A 22,947-nucleotide genomic window follows, 5' to 3' on the forward strand; every position below is an offset into this window, starting at 1 on the left:
GGTTAAAAATAGGAGTAACATTTCCGTTCCCAAAGACTAGTAATATTTTATACTATCAACAAGGCAAATAGCATTATAATCCTCTTCCTTAATGTTTTGTGTGTTGTACCGTACCTTCTATAAATTTCATTAATCATCATCATCTTCATCATCATAATCTTCCGCATCATAATCTTTAAAGTTTACCGTGCGAGCCTGTTCTTGCTTCAAATTAAAATGTCATCTTATCCACTTAGTCACTCTACATTCCGCTGTCCTATTGGCTTGTACATGTACAAAATTATAGCAGTTCTGTTATTTTGCATTGGATCAACACGTTCTTTCCATTTGAGTATCAGAGGGCTACTGGTAAAATAAGGTGTAATCGGTCCCGAAATGCATGCCACTATGAAAATAAAAAATGTCTTATTTGCAACAGTTAGTTACATCTTTCAGCTACTTCCGTCTATAGTCGCCGCTACGACTTATACATTTTTCTTAGCATTATACCAATATTCCAATATCGTCGTTAAAGAATGAGGCAGCTTCCCGCCAATTCTCTACACGGATCTACAGCTAGTTGTCTGTGACAAAATGTGGTCTTCACAGCCAGCGGTTCATGAGAGCAGAAATGAAACTCAGGGGCAGCCCATTTAACGCTCTGTTGTGGGTGATCAAACAGTTCCCATCGAAAACGCTGCAGGAGCATCTCATTGCACTTGCAGACTGCAGCCGAGAATTGTCATGAAGGAAATGTGTGAAAAGTATGTTATGTGGGCTGCGTGACATCAGGCAAAATCTCTCACAAGGCCCTCATACTTGGCGGGAGAAAACATTTCTCCCGGCTTCTTTACGTGCTCACTGTGCGCTCAGACTAATAAGAGCGTCGTGACACTATCGACGGCCGTACTAGAGACACTGCCCAACACATTTGTGCTAACCTTTACCGGATTTTCACTACTCCTTCCATTTCGTGCCGATCCCATCTTAAGTTCCGGGTAGCCCTCGTATTTTTCTAGAGTCTATCATTTATACTGAAAGTTTCCAATTCCTTCCGTATATTATTACTTCTTTTTCTATCGATGGATATATAGTCTGCCAGAAAAATTAAAAATGTCACCTCGGTAGCTTCTAATATTCTCGTGTCTCAGCTGTTGACTGTCCAGTTCTTGTTGCCATGTGAGGACTGCCATCACATTACAGAACTTTATTTTTATCTATTTCCCGGTTTTCCACTTAATTTCCTTACAATTATGACACATTCTGATAGATTAGCTTATGTTTTCTGGTAATACCTTTTCTCGCAGTAAGAACATTACACAACAAGTAGTTGAAACTGCAAACTATATTTTCATCTTTTCTTACTATTATAGTTCTCGAAAGATGTTTCTTTTAGAAGCCCATGACCTTAGTCTTTGTTACAGATATCGTCAGGTGAAAATCTTTGACTGTTTTTTCCAGCTTGTTCGCTGATCACTTTCTGAATAGCTTAAAGCAACCTCGTCATTTGTAAATAAAAGTGTATTTAAAATGACATTCTTCGTTTTGAAATTATTGTCCAACGTTCTCCGCCACTCCTGTGTGACTGAGTGTATGTATATCTATCGATAATATTAATGAAAATATACAGCAGTTATTGTCTGTTAAAACGCGCTACTCTCCAAAACTACTAGATGAAATGTCATGAGATTTTCACAGATAAACTGAGGGTATCTTGAGACAAAGTATAGGCTTTATTTCAACGGAAAAAGAAAAATATACGTGATATAAAGTTTGATCTACAACTGTCATATCTGCCTGTTTGTCTGAACATGCTAGTCTCCAAAACCACTAGTCGAATTTGCAAGGGGTTTTCAACAGTAATTTGGGGCAAAATATAGGCCTCATTTCATCAAAATCGGAATAAACTAAAACGATACTGTGATGTAAACTTTATCTAAAATAGTCTTCTCCCGTTACCTTGGCAGTGCACCAAATAACCAATGTATGCCGTTGTTACAGTTTTTCAAATAAGTGACGAATGAGTTTCCAGAAGTTCCTGTCAATCATATCTCTCCGAGTAGAAACTATCAGCGAATTTACTTGGCCAGGATATATGGATTTACAGATCTCTTTTCAAAAATGACTCTGAGCACTATGGGCCTTAACATCTATGGTCATCAGTCCCCTAGAACTTAGAAATACTTAAACCTAATTAACCTAAGGACATCACACAACACCCAGCCATCACGAGGCAGAGAAAATCCCTGAACCCGCCGGGAATCGAACCCGGAAACCCGGGCGTGGGAAGCGAGAACGCTACCGCACGACCACGAGATGCGGGCTCAGATCTCTTTTCGTGAATTAAAAACTTAAAGACATGTCTTTCCTCCTTCTGGTAAGTTTTATTTACAATCATTGCTAGGAAAAAGAATTGATTGTGTTTCCTTTAGATATGATTGGCTACTCATTATGTTTTTATTTTGTTTTGTTTACGAATAAATACGCCTAGAAAATAATCATGTCTTTCTACATACACCACAATGGCGAAAAGAATGAGAACTATGCCTTCTCAAGAATCCAGTGAAGACCTTAAGGCAAGACGTGCAACTGGTTGAGAACATCAGGCTTTAACTTGCTCTTTGGAAACTCCTTCCAAAAGCAAGGTGTGACATTACTGGGATCATGCACTATCTCTCAACTCAGAACCCTTCACTCACAAAGGCTCTCCAAAGTAACACCATAGAAGCGGAAATTCTGATAAGAAGTGGCGCAGGTGGGCGGGTTTTTATATCCTCAATCCAATTTATTCCTAAGAATTAACTATTTCGCTTTAAAAGTGTCCAATTCCCGGGGAGGTTATGTTACACAACACGATAATCAAAGCACAACGACTGCCCTGCGTTATACAGATGTGGCATTGGCTTAGACCATGGCCTGAATGGAGCGGGGCGGGCCGCGTTGAAGGCTGTTCTCCCCACAGCGTGCAATATGTTCAAATGTGTGTGAAATCTTATGGGACTTAACTTCTAAGGTCATCAGTCCCTACGTTTACACACTACTTTACCCAAATTATCCTAAGGACAAACACACACACACACACACACTCATGCACGAGGGAGGACTCGAACCTCCGCCAGGACCAGCCGCACAGTCCATGACTGCAGCGCCTGAGACCGCTCGGCTAATCACGCGCGGCCAGCGTGCTATAAAAATCTGTTTGGCGCTACGGAAGTATCCTGGCGGCAAGCGTTAGGTAGGGCGTGCAGTTACCAGTAATAGCGTGCAGCTGGGCGAGCGTGTGTAACGCAAACCAGTTTGTGTTTCACAAGGGTGCAACAATCAGCGAACTACGTTTTTTGAAAAAAATATCACAGCGCTACAAAAAAAAGCCAGAAATCTAGCACTAGTCATTCTAAGCATAGAAATAGATCGAATGGGATATGGCCGAGCGGTTCTAGGCGCTTCAGTCTGTAACCGCCCGACCGCAACGGTCGCAGGTTCGAATCCTGCCTCGGGCATGGATATGTGGTACGTCCTTAGGTTAGTTATGTTTAAGTAGTTATAAGTTCTAGGGGCTGATGACCCATAGTGCTCAGAGCCATTTGAACCATTTGAACCAGGTCGAGTGGGAAATCGACTTAAATAGCAATGGATCTTAATACTGAGAACAAATACATATTATTATTGTGTTATTCAGTTCAGACCAAATTAATTCAGAAACAGGTCTCGGAAATTTATTACCATTAGTGCTGCTAGATGCAATTGTTTAAATTGTGTAATGTTGTTTTAGGTTAAAATAAAATTTTGAACGGCAAAAAATTGTTGAGGTGACTTTCACTTACATCAAGGTAACTATAAATTTTTCCTCGATATAGTTGAATGGAAATTGGTGCAGCGTACACTCGAGCATGCATTGATCATTTTCAGAACGTAATAAAATGTAAACACAGACATTCTCATGCATTCATGGAATTTATCAGGATACAATCGTAAACTCTCACACAATATACGAAACACCCTCAATTGTTGTCTCTGTCCCACTAGAATATTTGGGCCTTTCCTTACAATAAATAAAATGCATGCTCCTCCAGTGTCAAATCGGATAGCTGTGCATACCACTCTACTGATTGTCTGCATGTATAGGACCTAAAGCACAACCTTGTTCTTGCGATTTTAAAGAAAAGATTTACTAAAAGATATTTGTACTCTCATTTTGTAGCCTTATCATAAACTGTCGCACCATTTACACCTACAATCATTAATCTTCTGCAGTTTATGGCCTTCAGATGAATATACCGCGTCCGTTACTCGACGTCGTCCATGATGACACTCTTGAAGAAAAAGTTTAAAATATCGGATGAAAATGAATCGCCGTTTATGTTCGAATTCCAGGGGAATTTTGTAAGCCAGTGCATCATTAACAATGAACAGCTGGAACAGAAACTTACCACAGGATCTTATTTATACACTTGATTTGTCTTTGAGATATGAAAAAGTACAGCAAACAGCGTACTCTTTACAGAATAAGAGAGAGAATCTTCTTACGACAAATGTCTTATAATTCATCTGTGATATTGACGATGACGATTAGTTGGCAAGATACTGCAAGTCGTCAGTGTGTTCACAGCTACGAAAGAGTGGTCTTCGGCCAATTCTACCATGCAGCAAAATTTCAGCACTGTTCTATTAGAAACACAAATGTAATGCCCGTTTACCTGTGGATCATAAGGTTACTACAACATGATACTCATTGCGTTATGAACCGTTTGACTCTCCTCTTTAACGTTAAAACAGGTTATAAATATATGTAATCTATCTTTAACACATTAAAGATAATTGTATGTGCTGAAGAGATTCACAACCTGAATCTGAATGGGGGTGGAGAGAAAACTATAGTACACTCAAATGTTCAAATGTGTGTGAAATCTTACGTGACTTAATTGCTAAGGTCATCAGTCCCTAAGCTTACACATTACTTAACCTAAATTAAATTAAGGACAAACACACACATCCATGCGCGAGGCAGGACTCGAACCTCCGCCGGGACCAGCCGCACAGTACACGATTGCAGCGCCCAAGACCGCTCGGCTAGTCCCACCGGCAATAGTACACTCTTTGCTGCGAATTACACTGAAATGTCAAGGAAACTGGTATAGGCATGCGTATTAAAAGACAGAGATACAGTATCTAAACAGGCGGAATAGGGCGCTGCGGTTGGCAACGGCTATATAAGACAACAACAAGTGTGTGCCGGAGTTGTTAGATCGGTTACTTCTGCTACAGTGGCAGGTTATCAGTATTTAAGTGAGTTTGAACGTGGTGCTGTAGTCGGGGCACGAGTGATAGGACACAAGATCTCCGAGGTAGCGATGAAGTGGGGATTTTCCCGCACGACCATTCCACAGTGTACCGTGAATATCAGGGATCCAGTAAAACTTGAAATCTACGACATCACTGCGGCCTGAAAAAGATCCTGCGAGTACGGGACCAACGACGACTGAAGAGAGTCGCTCGACGTGACACAAGTGCAACTCTTCCGCAAATTGATGCAGATTTCAATGCTGGGCCGTCAACAAGTGTCAGCGTGGGAACCATTCAACGACATATTATCGATATTGGTTTCGAAGCCGAAGGTCCAATCGTGTACCCGTAATGACTGCACAACAAAAAGGTTTACGCCTCGCCTGGGCCCGTCAACAACGACACTAGATTGTTGTTGACTGGAAACATGTTGCTAGGTCGGACGAGTGTCGCTTTAAATTGTATCGAGCGGATGGAGATGTACGGATATGGAGACAATTTCACGAATCCATGGACCCTGCATCTCAGCAGGGGACTGTTCAAGCTGGTGCAGACTCTGTAACGGTGTGGGACGTGTGCAGTTGAAGCGACATGGGACCCTATGTAAGTCTAGATATGACTCTGACAGGTGACACGTACATAAACATCCTATCTTATCGCCTGCATTCACTCATGTCCATTGTGCATTCCGACGGAGTTGGACAATTTCAGTATGACAATGCGACACCTCACACGACCTGAATTGCTACAGAGTGCTTCGAGGAACACTCTTCTCTGTATAAACTCTTCCACTCGCCACCAAATTCCCCAGACATGAAAATTATTGAGCATATCTGGGATGCCTTGCAACGAGCTGTTCAGAAGAGATCTCCACCCTTTTGTACTCTTCGGGATTTGTCGACAGCCCTCCAGGATTCATGGTGTTAATTCCCTCCAACACTACTTAAGTCGAGTCCATACCACGGCGTGTTCCGGCACGTTTGCGTGCTCGCGGGTGCAGTACACTATATTAGGCAGGTGTAGGAGTTTTTTTGGCTGTTCCGAGTATTTCCATATTTTTCAGACGAAGATCAGGGAGACAATCCTTTGGTAAGTTTCCATTCCAGTTGTTCATTATAAAAAGTACTGTGGGCTACAGGATTTTGACAAATTTCAACCACTGATTTATAGATACACTTAGAAAAGAACGATATTGGGCAAGTAATCGGAATTAGCAACAGAAGCTGAGCGGCCTTAATGTAAACGCTAGGTATAAGAGGCAGATGATATGATATGCCTGTATGTTAAGGGGTCATTGTACATGAAATTCGTTGAAATTGGACATTTTCTGTTTTCTACTCTATAATGTACTTTCGACTTTTCTGAAGATTTTGATATATAGTAAATTAAAATCAGACTACTGTGAGACCCTCAATTAATATCATGAATGTTGACATGTGACTCAAATTTCGCGGCTACGCATATACTGCCACTGCTGAGCAGTCATATCTTGGGAACTACACAGTGTAGAAGGCTTTGCATTGCTATGTTTTGTGCCTACTGTTACGTCTCAGAAGTTGGCATTACGAAAAAACTTAAAACCCAAGCTCGGTAACACAAAATTGTCTTGTGGAAAGACAATAAAATGTGCTGGAAGAGTAACGGACAAAGAAATTGATGAATTACAGGAATATTATGGGAAGGCCGTTAGAGGGAACTGTCAATTTAGAAAAGATGAAAAGAGCTGTGTGGAGCACTTTCTTTCATCGAATATCAACCGATAAAAAGTCATGTCATGCCTTGTGTCCACCTCCACCAAACACTTGGTGAAAATATAGGAATCTGAATTTTCTGACACCCTGCATGAATTTACTCATAAACATTCTCTTCCTTTGGCGGTAATGGAGGGAATCAAACAAATTTACAGAGATTTGGCAAATCCTGGTGTAGCGATGCAAGGAGGACAAAATTTGTCATAAAATTCCCTAAATTACGCAACTGATACTATTTTTCAGTACAGGTATTTCGTTCATTCCAAGCAAATATCAGTTCGTGACGTCATAGTACAGACACGAGTTGACAGTAACCAGACTCCTTTTTAACAGACTAATAGTTTCTTTCAGGGATAAAACTTTGATTATCAAATACAAGTTTTTGAAGTTTATTTTGAATAGGAAATGTTTAATTATTAATTGCATGCCATAATTTATCTGTTAAATATGTAGGTTATTTGATTTTTGTATGCATGTAAAAAGTGTGAATTTATGTGCAGCTTTTACTCTTAGGTGAGTTACCACTAAAAGTGCGCGTGTACAGTTCGATGACCTGAGCGGTGAATTTCACTTCGTGATTTTTAGCCGAATAGAGACAAATCCAGTTTCATTCAGACTTTACGTGAGATAGACACATCACGTTATCACAAAAAGTCGTTTAACCCATCATGGAAAATTGAAACCTGCGCGCTCGATTTGAAACAAGTTACACGCTAGCGCATGATTTAGCTTTCCATTAAATCGTGTATAATAATTGCAAACGTGCTTGGACTTAATGCACGAAGTCTGAAATTACTTTTCGAGACAAATACTGAGATTTGATTAAAAAAACGAAAATTTCTTCAAAATATTGAGGTTCTGTTTTAATTGGGGCACATATCACCTTGTTGATAACATTGCTTAGCAACACTGTAATACAAATCAATTCATTCATTAGAACGATTTGCGATGTAATAAGTCTCATTACACATACAAACTGTTACACGGAATTTGCTGATCGAATGAGAGTATAAGAGTGTTCTTTTCCAGAAATGCCAATAAACCAGCGGTTTCAAAAGTTAAATTACCAACTGTTCAGCAACTTCATTGTTATTGCATTTCACTGGAGAACACTATTTTTATTGATAAATAAACATTAATTGCAACTATATTTTGAATATTCACCAACATTGCCAAGCAGCAGTTCATATCACAACCAGTAATAAATGCCAGTATAACTGAACGGCCATTACTTCATTAAAACAGAGCAATCCAATTCTAGGATCAACTGTACCTGGATTTATTAAAATCTTGTGGATTTGTAATAAGGTTTATCTGAACACTTCTATCATACATTATTATTTCACATTAACTGGACACATTAGTCGGAAAGGAGTTCACCCACAACAGATTATCTCACGCCACTACTAAACTTTTATCGTGACGCTTCACAAGAGATCTCAAGAAGCCGGGATCAAGAAACAAGAAAAGGAGAGACATCGGTATACTGGGCTACTAAGGAAGTGTTTACAAGGGAAGACCCAGGGTGTGAATGAGTCCTTCAATAATGTTGTGTTGTACCATGTGCCTAAAAAGCATTTGTTGGCCTTATGACTCTAAAGTTAGCAGTGTCTGACGCTGTAATAACTTTTTATGGTGGGAACTATGAAATACTTAAGGTTCTGGAGAAGTTAAGGGTAACATTTGGACAGAACAAAGGTAAAGGACTGCGATAACTGCATGAGCTTCGTGTACGGGAAGCAGAGTTAGCTGCTCAGCAAATGACAAAAGAAGCCAGAAAGAAAAGGAGGAGGCGAGCACAGGGCTGTTTTGACACTGAAGAAGACACAGACTATTGGCCAGTGCAATTTTAATTTATAAAAGTCGCAGAAATGTAAGTCTGCATAACAATTTGTAATAAAAAAAGAAGTTATAAACCTCAGTTTCTCTGAACTACATTTTTTGCAATAAGTGACCCGTTTTCTAAAAACGTACTGATGGTAGAGACATGAAGTTTTCACAGCATGCCAAGTGTGAGGTTTAACACATATGGAACTGGAATAATTAAAATATACTAAGTTGTTTTTTATATTAATTTATTTACAAAATTCTGCCAAAAAATAGAGTGTTTGAAAAAAAGATAACATACCTCACAATATAGTTTTAGTAATAGTTCTAGTTCAGTGTATCTAGAAAGGTGTATTCAATAATTATGGAAAATTGTAAGTTGGTGTCTTAAACATTTTCCAAGATAATGGGTCACAAAACTCGATAATTTAACGTTGGTGGCATAGGACATACAAACATACAATGTCCCCTTAACGGATGAATGACGAAACATTTTAAGTTATATATCAAGTTACATAGCTCATGAGTTGAATGAACGGTGGTAATATAATCTGTCACGTATGAGTACAGTACAGTACAGTATAGGAGAGCAGATGTCACCCAATATCAGTACTTTAACTGAAGAAAGAGCAAATATTCTAGGCTATACATAATATTACATATTGTATGGGTTGAGTCATAGCCGGCCGGTGTGGCCGAGCGGTTCTAGGCGCTTCAGTCTGGAACAGCGCGACCGCTATGGTCGCAGGTTCGATTCCTCCCTCGGGCATGGATGTGTGTGATGTCGTTAGGTTAGTTAGGTATACGTAGTTCTGAGCTCTACGGGACTGATGACCTCAGATGTTAAGTCCCATAGCGCTCAGAGCCATTTGATTGAGTCATCAATGCGAACACCTGATGTCAAGTAAGATTACAATAGAACGTGGGAGAGAGATATTATTACATATCTATACCTTAATAAATATATGACAGTAAAAATTACCTTTTCTTTAAAAGTATACAACATATCATAACAGAAGCCAACTGTTAAGACTGAAGAATTATTCATTAAAAAATCTTTGAAACTGAGTCAAAATACAGTAGATATGAATTGATGCCATATTAACTGTTAATATTGAAGTAAGGGGACACAACTTGATTCAGTTTTTGTTCAGGAACCTGTCCATGTCAACACATTATTGCTACTCCTGCCTCCACGACATCAGTGGCGTTCACCACGGAACAGCCGGCTGTTGGCTTAGAGTGTTCATGGCATCCTCGCTGAAGAAGATGGGGACTCTGCCGTTTGGGAGACTTGTCGGCATGTAAATTCATTTCTGTTTAACTTTTAAATGGCTCCACATCGAACATGAGCATTTTTTCTAACTGCGAGACTTAAACTGTGGTAATTCAGTTTCTACTTTACATCTGTGAGTTCTAAAGGAATTTTAAAAGTGTGTGTTTGATGAAGTTAGAGAGTGTTTGATGAACTTAGTGACAAACTAACTGGCCTTCATTCACCAGAAGTACTTTTTCTGTGCTTCAGGAAGTGACTCACTCGATGTTTAGTTTCAGTCCACATCGGAGTAGACGTGCTCTGAATCTTTTATAAAAAACTTGTTCAGGCTTTGCTATCCGAATGCTTTTTGTTCTGCTGTCGGCAGATATGTCAGTTCACGATGAGGTTTTATATTCCCATCAGGCTCACCCGTGTCCTCAGATACAGGTATCAGTGCTTGCACGTGTATTCTACTTGACAGTATGCTCTCTATAACATTGCTTATATGCTGATAGCATGACAGAACCGATGGATCCCAACGTCCTGGTGTTGAAACTAGTCCAGCAGATGCAGCGCACCCAGGAACTCCTGTTTGAGCATCTAGTGGCCATCTTCATGTCGCCTCTGGAAATGTCCTGCTGCCTCTCTGAGATCGAACTGTGGGCAAACTCTGTTTCACGTATGGAGCAGCATTTCCTGGCATATGACATCTTAGATGGTGACCAGTGGCGTGCTCACTTTTTGGTTTATGTACATCGGGACATTCAGCACCTACTGCAACAAGTAAATTAGGAAGTCGAGCCCAGTACCTTTTCGTATGAAAAGTTGAAGACCAGTATATGTAAAAATATATACTTTCAGGTGCAAGTGATGGCAGCTTGCCACAAGAATTTTGGTTGTCCTAAACTCCGAGGGAGTTCGTACATAGAATGGATCGCCAGCCTACAGGGTTTATCTCGCAGTGCCGTTTCCACTGCAGTAACACTGAGTGCAAGAATTCGTTTAATGCTTCCTTGGTTAGAAATATAATTTTAGCACATGGCTTAGAAGTCGGTCTTACAATTCATCGCTTGAAACACAAGAAACAATCTGCAGAAACTTGTCTTCCCATCATCAGAGCATACAAACAATCTCTTCATTCCTCGGCTATGCTACAGGACTTGTCACAAGTGTATGCAACTGAGACAACACGTCATCCTCAAAACCAACTATGGACACCATCCTGATCAGACTTAGAAACTTTGGGCAAAGACATGGCTTCCTTCTTGCAATCTATTCTTTATCAGTCATCAGTGATGACAATGCTATCACCAGCATTCAAAGTGAACCACTTGTGGGAAATCCGGACGTAGGAGCGAAGTGTGTCAATCAACATTGATGATAGCAGTGGACCCCTCAAGCCCTCACATATGGGGGTAGATAACATGGGTAAATTGTACCCAGATATTACATACATTCACTGATTGTCCCCCACACTCTACAGAGTGTCTCTCGTTATCTGTCAAAATCAGTAACATACCGATCACCCTGCGGGTAAGTACACGGTCTGCAATGACCATTATCGATTTCGAATCGTATTGTAGTGTCGGTACCCCTCCCCTCCAACCCTCTGATATCCCAATGCCAGGAAAATGTAATGATCTTGCGACACCTAATGGGCAATTAATGCCCCAAGTATAGTATTGGTTGAACAACATAATGACCAAGATTTGAGCTGTCGAGTTTTAGGGATGAATTTTTTCGATACACTTGCGATAGAAATTCAGGACTCCACCCACAGAGTTCTTTCTAAGTACAAAACTTAACCTCGAAGAGGTTTATTCAAATACAGCTCCGTATTTTAAAACCTTCTTCGGGTATTAGAGACATGAACCCACGTGGCCCTCCTTGCATGAGACACACCAAAACCTATTCAGGCTAGAAATGTTCTTGATATTTTCAGTAATAAGCTTCAGGAGAAATTACATTGCTTGCAAGATGACGGCCTTTTCACTCCAGTCCCTATTACGCAATAGGCCACACCAGGTGTCATTGTTTAAAACCAAATGGTGTCTTACGCATTTGTTATGATTTCAAGACGATCATCGACGCACAATCAGTAATTGATGCGTAGCAAATACTTAAAGTAGAGGACGTTGTGGCCAGCGTAGCAGGCAGAGTAATGTTCGCAAAAACTGACCCGTGGGACAGATACCTCCAACTGACAATGGTCGAAGAATCCCGCTGTAGCCTGGCCTTCAGCACTCTGTTTGGGTTTCTCCAGTGCAACAAACTTCCCGTTGGTATAACCAGCGCCCCAGCAATGTATCATTGATGTCTGGAGCACGTCGCTTATGATTTACTGGGGACAGCAAATTAGTTAGTACTCTAGTTGCAGAACCTACCCCACAACTTGGATGTTCTCTTCATGTTCCTGCAATATACCAGTCTAACATATAATAAGGACAAGTCTTGTTGTTTTATTCGAAAGCTGAATATTTCAGACACACACTGATAAACCAGATCGTTATGAACACTGCTCACCGCGACGTTGGATGCCGACTATTGGCGTCGCGGGCTCGTGACGAGCAACAAAAGTATATAAGCGGAGCAGACACGGATGGGCTATTACCCTAGAGAAGATATGGACGGTAAATGGGGAAATCCATTGAGATAAGTGACTCTGGCAAAGGGAAGATTATTATTACACAGAGTCTGTGAACGAATTTCTCGAAAAAGGCGAAGCTGGTCGAGTGTTCACGTGCTATTGTCGTGAGCATCAGCGGAAAGAGGTAGAAGGACAGTGAAACTACCACTAGGCGATAAATGGTTGGACGTCCAGAACACGGGGTTCAGAGACTTGTCTGCTCTGTACAGTAGGACAGATGACGATCTGTGGCATCTCTAGGCGCTTCAGTCCGGAACCGCGAGACTGCTACGGTCGCAGGTTCGAATCCTGCCTCGGGCATGGATGAGTGTGACGTCCTTAGATTAGTTAAGTTTTAAGTAGTTCTAACTTCTAGGGGACTGATGACCTCAGATGTTAAGTCCCATAGCGCTCACAGCCATTTGAACCATTTTTTTTGTGGCATCTCTACTGAAAGGGCACAATGCTGGTGCAAGTAGAACGGAGCACACCGTTCATTTTACATTGTTGACTATGGAGCTCCACAGCGGACCAACTCCCCGCGTGTTCACATGGTGACCCAACGACATCGTCAGTTACCATTGCAGTATGCCCGGCACCATAGGAATTCGACCGTCGATCAATGTAAATATGTCGGCCCTACAGGTAAATCACAGTTTTGCTCGACTAGGTCAAAGGTCATCTCCACAAACGCCGTCATCGAGGTGAACGATGGCTCGAAACGTGCAGCGCCCTACGGACGCAGGCTGTTGGGAACAGTGTTATTCTATGAGAGACATGACAGGACCTGTAGTAGTAATCGAAGACACTCTGACAGCTGCGAACAACCTTCATCCCTTTACGTTTACTGTCTTCCCGAATGGTGATGTTATATTTTTTCAGTATGATTGTTGGTGACTCTGAGCCAGAATCGTACTACAATGGTTTGAGGAGTATTATACTGAACTTACGTTGATATCTCGGCCATCAAATTCGCCTGTATTTTCATTGCTTCCTGCATTCACCCCACATCTCAGTATTTCAAGGCAGTTCAAAACTTCCAGCTCCTGCCAATACCAGCTACTTGAAATCAGTGTTAGGGCAATGAAATTGCTGACTAAAGTTTATTCCTAACGCATCTCCAATTGCTAAACCTCTACGTCAACTGCTGCAGAAAAACGTTCGTTATCGATGGAGCCAAACGTGTGAAAAAGCTTTCAGAGACTTTAAATGACTTTTCTCCACCCTTCGTACCCCACAGAATATGAGCTCGCCAAACCCCTTTCATGGTAGCAAATGTGACATACTATGGGATGGTTGCAATCAAGTGCCATGTAACTGACAGGGTAAAAGCCCAATCGCTCTTTTACTCTAATTGCTAATTTTAAAAAAGTCGGTGATATAAGTATGGTAGATATTTCACGTTATTCAGTGTACATAAACTTTTGCTTCCTAATTTCATGCCTTTAGTAAATATTCCGACCAAAACTATATGCTGCCCTCAGCAGCGAACCCTCACTCTGTCGACTTACAATTATGATGTTCAATATCGCTCTACCACAGAACAAGCAAATGTTCATCTCCCTCCTTGCCTACCTCTCGGTCAGGACCTGGTATGTGACAAGGATCCCAAAGTGTGTTTCCACCAGGACATCGCTGCAGAAGAAGCCATGGCCAACCTCCCTCTAGATTCCAAGCACCTAACACTCAGCGAGTTCCTTCACCCAGTACTTCGTGATTGGCCATCAGACCACAAGCTGATTCGGCAATCAGAGATCCAGGCATACTGGCACCACTGGAACGAGTTCTCAACTATTACAGGCACCCTTCTACTCCGAGTAGAACACGGCTGCACCATCCTTGAATGTCTCCAGCAGCAAGATTTTTCAGTTCTGATGGTTGGGAAATGCAGCTTGGTCGTCGCTAAACGTCTGGATCACCACCAAATATATTTTAGTGCCATGAAGATTGCTATTACTCAGATCGTATTCTCTTGCACCACGTGACAGAGCAGGCAGGCACCTCATCGTACATTTTCTTCTCCTGGACACACTCATGCAGTCCTTGATTTAGACCTTACTCATATTTTGCAGGACTCGTCTTAGACCACATGTGGCTCATTGCCATAGACAGAGGCAATGGGTACCCATATGTTTCCCACATGTCTCCCACATCATCTAGTCAATCTATTTCAACCTTGCCTCAAATTTTTTCCGCTGAAGGACTTCCTGACAACATTTTCACAGATAGTATTTCACAACTTGCATCAGTGAAATTCTCCACTTCCTATAGCAATAATGGCATCGCCCTAGGTCACATAGAACCCTTCAGACCTGCCTCAAATGATCTGGTAAAACATTTCATCCACACCTTTAAAAACCAAATGTGTAAACTTAACCATCACAATCCTCAGGACAAGGTTGTTACACTTCTTGTGGCATCCTGCAGGACAATTTCTTAGGCTTGCTTGTCTCCTGCATTAAAGCTTCATGGCTGGTCTCATCAGTCCCCACTTTCTGTCCTTCATCCCACAGATCACAGCCCCCTACTAAGCAGTCTATGTGCCATCGTTTTGCTCTTAAAGACCCACTTGGAGCCCTTGTTAAATTCTTCGCTTCCTGTGGCAGTAATAGCACCTTTCAACCCTGACTGAAACGAACCGGCAGAACAATTCACCCACACCTTTAAAACCACACTGATTAACTCCACCTTCACAATCTTCTTGACGAGGCTCCTACACTTTTTCTGGCATCCTGCAGATTAAATTCTTAGGAATGTTTGTCTTCTGCAGAAAAAACTCCATGTCTCATCTCATCAATCTCAACTTTCTATACTTCACCCCATAGATCACAACTCTCGGTTGGCAGTCTAGCGGCTCCTGTTTTTACTAAGTGACACCAATCACCTAGCTACGACCTTATTGTGGTCCGTCTCCCAACGCGAAGGAAATATCACTTCGTTCTGTTTCAGAGACAGAGCCATTCACTGTCTCCACCCTCGACACTGTCAGGGCATCTCAGCCACTGCCAGTGACCAGCTCAATGGAGAGGCCTTCATCAGCTTTACACGTCAGATCAGGTCTGATACTAATAGATGTGGATATCACCCCCGAACGACCGATCCACCAGCACGGAACCGCCCAACTTGAGGGACTTCAATTTGAGCTTCGCTGTCTCTCTCACCTCTGCGACACCTTTGCGACGGGCGAGGAACAGAGACGAATGCTGTACGATGGCTTAACACGTGCGGTGTTAGAAACCTACATCACATCAGTGCTTCATAGCTGCCTAAGACACAGGGACAAGTTTTGGGGAACACATACAGCCATGCTACAACCGTTCACCAAATTTGAGCCCAAGCTCCGGGATCCCAGACTGCATGGATCGAGTGTCTTCTGCAAGACACGTGGTTGAATACAGGCCTCAATGGAACCTTGCTCCCATTGGTATTTAGGGCAGCACTGGCACCAGACCAGACCAGACCAGTTTGTTCCCAGTGAGTTTTTCCTGTGTCACGTGCTGATTTTGCATCTGTCAATGAGAATTGTCATTCGAGAGCAGTCTCTCAGATGGTTGAGGTGGTATTGCCGTTCACGTCTGAATTAACGATCCTGGCAACTGTCAGCAGTGGACTTAGAGTGTTCGTGGACTCCTCGCCGAAGAAGATGGGGATCTGTCGTCGTGGTAGACTTGTTTACTTGTAAATTTCTTCCTGTTTACCTTTCAAATGGCTCAACGTTGGACTTAGACAAGTTTACTCACTACAGCACTCAGACGTTGATCTTGCAGTTTGTACCTTACCTCTGACCGTCCTACAGGTCTTTTACTTTTATAAGGTTTTTGTCTGATGAACTTCGCCTCAGTGACAATCTAACCGGATTTCAGCCACCAAGTACGATTATTATATTTCAGGAAGCGAGTTATTTTATGTTTTGTTTCAGTCCAAGATAGAGCAGATATGCTGCTATTCTTTGGTAAGTAATCTTGTTCAGTCATTACTGTCTGACTAATTTCTGTCTGTATCGGCCAAATTAGGAGATCTTTCTTCAAAACGAAATGTAAGTAATTTTTCTGCCACCAGTCCCGTTTCTTTTTAAACACGATATGTGTTTCGATCGGTAGGGAATCCCCATTTTAGTGTTCACTACTTTGTGTCCATATACTTTTGATCAGATAGTGTATGCCTGTTGTAGATCACACAGAAGCACTACAAGCAACTACTAGCGGAGTGCGTTCGCATATGTGCACAGCCCAAGAGGCAAAGTGGTATGGGCTACCCCTAGCCATAAAATACTAAGAAAGTCAGCCATAATGACCATTGAATTTACATTTCATAAACTCATAGACCAGAAAAAATTGCCCAGGTGATGTTTCACTTAGAAAAATATAGTGAGATGTACCTCGTGTTTTTTTATGTTATATGCTGTCATCGATGTAAATTTTCCCAGACATGAAAATGGGATTTAATTGGAATAGATGTGAAGGCACAAACCGTTGTATATTTTTATTTTACACTGCTTGTCTAGACCATAACTCATTGGTCCGTATATCAGAATCATTTTTCAGTATCTTATGGCCATGGTACATGGAACTTTGCGCTACAATATTAACCGAAAGGAAAGAAAACACACCATTACATAGGTTTTATTCATTCTACAGCTTCACAATATATTTATTTTCGACCTTGCATCCATTCATGTTTATGATAACTTCATGGAGCTCACTATTCAAATGTGTTAATTTCTTATGGCTCTACTACATGAGCTCCTTACCAACCTCGTGCCCAGCTTGAGAACTCGTTGAAGAGCCTGTATTGCCGTATGTGGCGATAACACATCCAATTAAGACGCATGTCCCGCTTTTTTTAATGGCCAGCGGATCATTACAAATCTCGGTGGTTTCAGTGTAATTATTGTATTTGAATAAAAATTTCATTTTTGTTCGTCTTGTTGCATATTTATACATTTCCACCAGTTATGTACGATACTGTAACCGTTCTTTCTATGTGTGGTCCAAGTTTCATCGACCACATGCGGAAGTTCCTTCCGTTCCTAAATTTTGTTCAACGATGTTTATTGCTATACTATTACATGCCTCTCTCCAATAGTCCTTGGTCTCTGGAAATTCTTGTTCTTCTTCTCACATAAAAAATGGCTGCTCTGTCGTCTTCCCTGACGACGTCATCAGGATTCGCCTTCGTGAAAAGTATGCCATTTTCTCAGCGGAGCTCAACGCGATCCTGAAGGCACTGGTGCAGATGCGATGTATTCAGGGCAAACGGTTTCTCATCTGCCCCGATTCCCTTAGTGTCTGACAAGTAGTACAGAATCTCTACCCAGCTGATAAGTTGGCGCTGCTGACATATGACCAGGGACCAACGACTGAAGGCGTTTGTTAATTCGTACTTCCGATGTACTGAATACAGTCACGTTTGAAGCTGCAAAATATGGATAAAATTAAAATGACCAATTATACTTGCTCCAACGGCAGGGAAAGCATGTGCCCTTCTGCTGGGTGCCAGGTCATGCACGGATACGTGGCAGTGAAGAGTTCTAGCGGGCTACCAAGGAGGCCTATAGAGGACAGAACGTGGCACTGTGTGCTATCCCCCTTCAGGCTGTCGGTTCAGCACTACACAGGAAGTTCATCCAGTTGTGGTATGCGAAACGGCTGGCAGGAAGAGACGATCAGCTGCTCTTGGTAAAATCAACTATCCAGCCGTGGCGTTCCTCCTGCCAGTTGTTCAGGCGGGATGAAGTGACCCTCACACGTCTTCGACATTGCCCTCTTACACATGGCTGTTTACTAAGGCGATAGGATGCCTTGTTTCGTGATGCTTGTGGCGTGCCAATTTCAGTACGCCATATTTTAACAGAGTGAATTGCATACCGTGATGCCAGAGTAGAAACAGATATGGTTGGGGATCAGCCTTCTATTTTAGCTATGATGAAACAAGTGTGACTAAAGTTTTACAATTTTGTGATGAGTCTGGACTCTTGCCTAAGCCTTCAGGCCGGAGGTTTTAGTGTGTTGCAGTGGCTGGCTCCTCCTTTTTTATTCTTGCGGTCATCCAGCCACACCCATTTGCTATATTTTTTTAGCTCCTTATACCACTTTCTTCCTGTTTAGTTATTGTTTTAATATTGCCGCGTTACGTCCTTCCGTACTTCCGTGTGGGTGCTCATATAGTTTGCCAGATTTTCTTATTTTTGTTTTACGTGCAGTTTTATACACCTATTTAGTGTATTTTACCGACACTCGACTCAAACTATTTTTGCGAGGGAACTGAAGACCTTGCTGTTACGCGCCCATACCAGTATTTAGGAAACCAGACTATTCACAACAGTGCACAGCAGGAATAGGTTGAGAGCGCTGTCTTGATTAGCTCAAGATTTTCATAGATATTCTTCGGATGTGAAATTGGGATTCTGACACATGTATGTACATGATTGTACATATGGAGGCTGGACAAAGATGGAAAGAGCTCGAGAAATGCATGTCTGCACATAGATGCATAGGAGAGCCATGCCTTCCGGATGCTCCGGTGCACTTGACCAGGAACGGTACACGTGCAATGTCCTCAATGCTTATCAGGTGTCAGCCGTCGTCAGAACTATGTTCTGTGTAGTTTTGCGTGCGTTATGTTGGTGCTAACTGAATTCGAACGTGGGCGACTTGTTGGTATTCGTACAGTGGGTGTTTCGGTAACAAAGGTACTGAAAGTTTTTAGTATTTCAAAATATAACTGATCGAAAATTTATGCCGCATACTGGGAAAGTGGATAAGCATCCACCGCTGAGACATATGCGAACGAAAAAGTGTGTTGAGCGATAGTGACAGACTGTCATTGAAGACGACTGTGAAGAAAAACAAGAGAACGACAGCAGCAAAAGTCACTGCAGAAAAGTATGTAGCTCTCGCGGACCCTGTCAGTGTCAAAACAACACGAAAGGAGCTCCATAATCAGGACACTGCAGGCGAACTGGAATTCCAAGGCCACTCACTAGTGATGCAAATGCCAGTAACAGGGAAATGTGGGGCCGAAGCCATAAAACATGGTCAACTGGGAGTAGGAATGGAGGAATTACGTCGGATGAGTCTTGTTTCGCACTGTTTGCAACTACTGGGCGCGTTTACGTCGAAATAGTGAAAGAAGTGGGTGTTCGGTGATGCTTTAGGCAGCCATATCGTGGTCGTCCATGGACCCCACGGTCGCTCTGCAAGGTCACATTACTGATAAGGATTATGTGCTGACTTTGGCTGAACACGTCCATCTCTCACTATAAAGTTTGTTGCTTCGTGAGGATGATGTACTTCAAGACGATTGGGTAACGGTTGACACAGCTCGCATCGTCCTGGACTGGTTTTGTGAGAATTAGGATTAATTTCAGCATCGCTTCTGGCCACCACAGTCACCATTTGTGAATCCTGTTTAGCCTTTGTGGTCTACTTCGGAGAGCAGAGTAAGTGGTCGCTATCCTTCTCCAACATCGATATTTGCCCTTGCCACTATTTTTCATGAATAATGGCGTAAAATTCCCTAGAAAATCATACGGGATTGTATTTATCCATTCTAAGACGACTGGAAACTACTTTGAAATAAAGCGGTTCTCCTACACCATGCTAGGCATGGTAAGGTGTTTTGGTTTTGGTGTTTTCATTTTTATGCACCTCCTCTACTTGCAAAAATGTTAACATAATATTCCGATACACTGTGTGCTCTCAGGGCCTGTCACGTTACGTCTAAGTCAAAATCCATTGCAAACATATTTTGGTGCTATGAAGTTAATGAATGCCATACGTATAAAGAAAAGAATCGTATGTTTGTGGCTGCGTGAACGGAAGCTGGATAGGAATAGAGTATCGGAATGAAAAGAACAGCCGGATTTTGTTGCGGTAAGCGGCGACGACAAAAGACTTGTTCTAAAGCGGCTTGTTGCTTAATAGAGTTTCTCGGCACACTGAGCCAGGTTCAGTATCTGCCTCCAACGAAAAACATTCAATTTACGTACTACCCGGGCGAAATACATCAATGCGAAACGTAATCCGGATTTTTGCCACAGCTGAGCTGACTCCAGGATCGTGCTGTCTGTGGGAGAAATTGTTGGTTGTCCCGCGGGCAAACACTACCTGAGATTGTGCAGAGCTACTTCATAATGTACGGCCACGTGCATATCTCAGTGGGGTTTGTAAATGTTTACTATAAAAATACTGTTCTGCTTTAAATATGAAGCAGACGAAGATAATTTTCCACAAAATGTGTAGTGAGTATATTGACGCACAGACACCAAACTACGTTAAAAAATAAATTTAGATACACATGAATGAGTCACTAAAGTCGAAACGCTACGCAAAGAAGTATCACTGATTTTCATCCTACAGTGATTCGGTGGGAGGGTTAGAAACCTACCGCGGAATACTGGCTGAAAATATGCGATATCCACTACCAATTACAAGATCTAAATCATAATCAAAAACTTAACTTTCCCTTAGAGAGTACACATAAGTCCACGTTGAGCTGAAGTTCCTGCCTCAGCTGCTAGTGCTTCAGTTTATATGTAGAAATTCCAACATCTTCTAAATAAGTATGTCCCATATCATGAAATTATAAGTCTTAAGACAGTTTTTGTAGACACATAAATCGAAACTGTGACCCATATATTACCAACCCCCGCCTGTATCCACTATACCATAGCGGACGACATCTAGCGGTTGACACTGCTTCCTTTCCTTGAAAATCAGCAATCTGTTATTTAGGAATCGTCGTTCGCATCACGGATCTTGATCAAGTCAGTGACGCTTCGTAAGGCGGCGTTGGTGGATCCGTGCGTTCTGGCCGTGTTGTCACATCCTCATGGTCACAGTGACGTTCAGATGGTGTTACTATCGTTGAGGCATGGCAGAAGTTGTACAGCTTATCATACTCCTTGTATCAGAAGACCTTATCTTAAAATGACGTCTCAGGATTCTTACAGCTCTTCATACGAAAGACATACACGACGTCAGTGTGCTTTTGTCTCCTCGGTGTTGTATGGTCATCCCCTACTACGTAATAATGTCTGATAACTGACGTAGAACTCGGTGTACTAATATTTCTGATAGACAAACGTTTTGCACTCGTACTGAAAACCATACTAGCTCGCCAGAATTAAACCTTGTGGTGTTCAAATTCGTATGCACACAAATTGTCTTGCTCCTTCAGTTCGGGTGATGAGCTATTTGAAGTAGAGTCACCAGGTTAAACCGCAGACAAGGGATGCAGTGTTGCTTCAGCCTCCCGACCGAGGATTATAGAAAACGGAGAGAAATCTGTGATGTGTCGATTTTCTGTGCCGTATGCGATGGTTAAGACAGGCAGTATCATACCTGCAGTCTCTCTGTTCGATATCAGCAAATGTAGAGAGGGTATCTGTCAAAGCCTGATTAAAGCGTTGTGCAAGGACATTCCTCTACAGGTCGTAGGCAGTTGCCATACTTCAAATGTATATCTGCTAAAAGAAACATGGCGAATTATGGAGCTTCGGCAATCGGCACAGTCTTGGTGACACTGTAAGGAGTGAGATAGCTAGTGCACACTACTATCAATTTATTCAAATCTCTCGACTTGGGAAAACTCCACAAGTGGTCAATTTTAATCTGATGAAATGGATAAGCTGCACGTGGAATTGTTAATAAATGTCCTGGGAGTAACTGAGGCTCATATTTCCACCACTGGCGTTCACTGCAGTGGCTTACCTAATATCAGATCGGCAGCGACCTGGAAAATGATACCTGCTTCTAATTCCATGACTAACGCTGCAAATTCCCGATGACCCGATGTCCGTCCTTAGTGGCAATATTTCACTATAGCTGGGTGTAAATCATCTGAGATAACAAGCAATCATATCCGTTTCTTTGGATCGTCATTATTTTTACGAAGTTTTCCGTATGTTAGTTTTACTTCTTCTTTGACAGATTTGTTTCTCTAAGGTCTTCAGTAATGCTGGATCTGCTTTTTGGTCAGCTGAAATATTCGTTAGCGTAGCGATAACTGGGATATCAACAGCTCTGCGATATTCTGTCTGTGGATTTCGCGAAAGGCAATTACAATCCTTTCGTTGTCATCCATTTTGTGTGCAGATGTGACGTCGTATATCCGAAATATTAGTGTCCATCTCGGCAGTCGCCCTGGTGATTGCTCATACTTGTCAGCTAGCATAGTGAATGGTGTTCAATCACTACGTTCAATAATCCACCGGATAAGTA

The sequence above is a fragment of the Schistocerca gregaria genome, chromosome X, assembly GCF_023897955.1.
Source record: "Schistocerca gregaria isolate iqSchGreg1 chromosome X, iqSchGreg1.2, whole genome shotgun sequence".
NCBI lineage: Eukaryota > Metazoa > Arthropoda > Insecta > Orthoptera > Acrididae > Schistocerca > Schistocerca gregaria.